This window comes from Rattus rattus, chromosome 14 (assembly GCF_011064425.1).
Source record: "Rattus rattus isolate New Zealand chromosome 14, Rrattus_CSIRO_v1, whole genome shotgun sequence".
Lineage (NCBI taxonomy): Eukaryota > Metazoa > Chordata > Mammalia > Rodentia > Muridae > Rattus > Rattus rattus.
Window position 1 is genome coordinate 7535943 of NC_046167.1, and position 4723 is coordinate 7540665.

The window sequence follows — 4723 nt, forward strand, 5'->3', positions numbered from 1 at the left end:
AGCCAATAATTCCAAAATAAAAAGGAGATGAACTATAAGTGGAGTGTTGTTTTGGTTGAGAGTTCAGGCAATTGAGCTCTCTGCATACTCTGTGACAAGAAATCTGATTACTATTGGTCTCTCAACCAAGAATAACTCAATCTATAATACAATTCAATCAATAAATCATCCTGATGGTGTTGTAATTTGTACACAATCTATGCCAAAATATATAGAAATATTTTACTTTGATTTATGAGTATTGAATCTATCCTGATATACAAGTATTACTTTCATTTGATAAATGTATAATATTTAAGTTAATTATATTGATCATTCCTAGTTTGTAGAAGTGGTCAGATTTATTATGTGATCATTTCAAAACATTTATTTATTCAAAGAAAGAGAATAAACACATTGGAGATCTTATAAATGTCTATTGGCATATTTCTTCATTGACAGAAAAAAAGGTAGTGGTGATAGATTTCACATGTTTCTGTGAGAAAATTTTAGGCTGTTATGAATTTGATGGAGCAAACCTACAATCTTGTCCATATCTTTTTTTGTTTTCCTTGCACAAATAGCAGCTTCAGAGGTCACACAGAAAGCTAGAATCATAGTTCCTGCTCAGGGAAGAGGATCATAGAGAAAAGGATTATAAATCAAACCTTCTGACTATTCTATTTGTCTTTCTCACTTTTCAAGAATTTTTCTTCTGTAACTCGATTTTATGAATATAAATCTGCTTTCTAGACTCCTACAAATGAGGCGGAGTTCCAACCTTTTAACCAAATTGTTTAAAGTGAGCATTAGATTATTTGATTTTAATTTAACCCAATTAAAACATTAAAACAATGGTTTTTTAATTCTTAGAAAATTTGATACAATGTACTTTGATCATACCTTCTAAATTTATTCTTTATTTAGAGTCATCCTCTTTTTCTGCTCCTCTTTTGAGAAGAAAAAAATGCCCAGAACCTCAGGATCTCACCCTTAGGCATAGAGATTGTATTGTAAATGTATTAGTTGAGGATCAGCACCCCATGGTCTCTGCAGTTGTAGCTTTTTATAAGTGGACTCTGCCTGATGCAAAAAGAAGTTTCATTGATGAGAGGTGAGAGCTACTACTCCCTGTGAATATAAAGTTAAGAATTCAGAATATACTTAGAAAATTTCAACCTAAATATGCATAAGGAGAATTAACAATGATGATGATTCTTTGAGAGAATGTGAAATGTACGTAAGACAGAAAAGACAGATAATTGGAGATTTCTGGGCTGGTTGGGGTTCATGGACAGGAAAAAAAAGACTTCTCATTCTAGTATTTGAAGCACATAAATGTAACTTTATGACAAATCAAAACAAACTTTTAACAACCATTATGAAAGAATCTAATTCTTTATAAGAATAGATATATCAAACTGTGAAAGTTCCTCTGAAGATCCAACAGTTTGACAGCTTCCCAGAAGTTCTGCTGCACACAGAGCAACAGGTAAGGGACTCTGCCCCAAACAACCACAATTGCTGGAAAATCCAAGGAGCCCAACGGATCTGGGACCCATCAATCCCTCAAACTGCGCCCCCCCCCAGAACTCCACTCCCCCTTTGGCCTTTACCTTCTGCCAGAGGAAATACCAGATTCTTTGATACTCTGAAGACCCAAAAGTATGAAGGATTCCCAGGAGTTTTGCTGCATGCAGGACAACAGACCCTAGTCTGAAGGTCTCCCAGGAGAAGAGCTACATGCAAGGCAAGAGCTTGACTTCTTCTCTGAACACCCAACAGTTTTCATTCCATGAGATCTTCTGCAGCCAGGACAACAGATCAGCAGCTTGTCTGCCCCTCTGAAGATTCTATAGTCTGAAGGCCTCACAGGAGGAGTTCTACATCCAGGGCCATAGGTCTCCTGGGAGACCTGCAACAACTCAGGGACACAGGAAGCAGGCTCAAGACAGACATACCCAGGCCAGCTAACACTAGAGATAACCAGATGGTGAGAGGCAAGCATAGGAACATAAGCAACAAAAGCCAACATACTTTGGCATCATCAGAACACAACAAGCCTTGGATATACCAGCAAACCTGAAAAACAGGATACTGACCTAAAATCTTATCTCATGAAGATAATAGAGTCCTTTTAAAAGGATATAAATAATTCACTGAATGAAGTATAGGAAAACACAGGTAAACAGGTAGAAGACCTGTACAAATAAATCCCTTAAAGAAACACTAGAAAGCACAAACAGGTGAAGGAATTGAACAAAGTGCTTCAAAACCTAAAAGTGAAAGTAGAAACAAAAAAGAAAACAGAAATTGAGACAATCCTGAAAGTGTAAAACCTAGGAAAGAGTTCATGAAATACAGATGTAAACATCACAAACACAATACATTAGATAAAAGAGAGAACCTCAAGTGTAGAAGATACCTTGAAGATAGTGACACACAGGTCAAGGAAAATTCAAAACATAAAATGTTCCTAACCCCCCAAATCCAGGAATTCAATGACACAGTGAAAAGACCAAATCTATGAATAAAAGAAAGCGAAGATGCCCAGCTCAAAGAATCCAAAAAGGTCTTCAACAAAATTGCAGAAGAAAACTTCCCCAACCTAAAGAAAGAGATGGTGATAGATGTGCAAGAAGCCTAGAGAATACCAAATAAATTGGGCCAGAAAACAAAATCCTCTTATACATGATAATCAAAACAGTAAATGCACAGAACAAAGAAAGAATATTAAAAACTGTAAGGGATAAAGGCCAAGTAGCATATAAAGACAGACCTATCAGAATTACACCAGACTTCTCAACAGAAACATTAAAAGCTAGGACAGTCTGAACAGAGGTTATGCATATTCCAAGAGAACACAAATGCCAGCCCAGGCTACTATATGCAGCAAAATTCTCAATGCACAGATGGTGAAACCAAAATATTCCAGGACAAAAACCAAATTTATCAAACAAAACAATACATATCTACTAATGTAGTGCTACCAAGGGTTGTAGAAGGAAAGCAAACAAACAAAAATAAAAACAAAAGCAAGGAAGCTACTTAGACCAAAAAAAAAAAAAAAAAATAAGGACAAGATATTAATCATCTCAAAACAAAGCTAAGAAGGAAGAATTCACTTACAGTTACAAACATAACAAGCTAACCATCATCTGTCTTTAATATCTCTCAATATCAAAGAACTCAATTCCCCAATAAAAAGACATGAACTAACAGACTGGATATACAGTCAAGATCCAGTATTTTGCTGCATACAAGAAACACACCTCAAAAACAAAGACAGACACTACCTCAGAGTAAAAGGCTGGAAAAAAGTCTTCGAAGCAAATGGTTCCAAGAAACAAGCTGGAGTTGCCATCCTAATATCCAATAAAATAGACTTTCTGCCAAAACTTACCAAGCAAGATGGGGATACATAGTTCATAATCATCAAAGAAAAAATCCACCAAGAGAAATTCTCAATCCTGAACAACTATGCTTCAAATGCACATGTACCACATTCATAAAAGAAACCTTACTGAACCTCAAAACACATATTGAACCCCACACAATAAAAGTGGGAGGCATCAATACCCTACTCTCACTATGGACAGGTCATTGAAACAGAAATTAAATAGAGATATGGTGAAACTAATAGAGGTTATGAACCAAATGGATTTAACGGATATATATATATATATATATATATATATATATATATATATATATATAGATATATATATATCATTTCACCCTGAAACAAAAGAATATATCTTTTTCTCAGCAACTCATTGTACTTTCTCCAAAATTGACCATATAATTGGTTATCAAGCAAGCCTCAATGATTCAGAAGATTGATGTAATCACATGCATTCTATCAGAGCACAACAGACCAAGGCTAGACTTTAACAACAACAAAGACAACAGAAAGCACATTAACCTGTGGAAACTGAACAACTCTCTATTCAATGATAACTTGGCCAGGGACGAAATAAAGAAAGAAATTAAAGGATTTAATTAAGAATTAAAGAATTCAATGAAAACACAGCATACCCAAACTTGTGGGACACAATGAAAATAGTGCTAAGAGGAAAATTCATAGCACTAAGTGCCCTGTTAAAGAAATTGGAGAGATCCTACAGTAGTACTTAACAGCACACCTGAAATCTCTAGAAAATAAAGAAGCAAATACACCCAAGAAGAGTAGATGCCAGGAAAAAGTCAAACTCAGGGCAGAAATCAAACAGACAAAAACAAAAAGATACAAAGAATTAACAAAACCAAAAGCTGGATCTTTGAAAAAAATCAAGAAGAGGGATAAATCCCTAGTAAACCTAACTAAAGAGCACAGAGACAGTATCCAAATTAACGAATTCAGAAATGAAAAGGGAGACATAACAACAGAAACTAAGGACATTCAAAAAATCAGTAGATCCTATTACAAAAGCCTCAACAAAACTGGAAAAATCTAGATGAAATGGATGATGTTCTAGACAAATACAAAACAAAACAAAACAAAGTTAAATAATTCATGAGCATTAAACTATCTAAACAGGCCCATATTCCCTAAGGAAATAGAAGTCATTAAAAACCTACAAACAAACAAACAAACAAACAAAAGAGCCCAGGGCAGATGGCTTTAGGGCAGAATTATACTAGACCTTCAAAGTAGAGCTATTACCATCACTCCTCAGAATAGTCCATAAAATAGAAACAGAAGAAACTCTACCTAACTCATTCCATGTAGCCACAATTACTC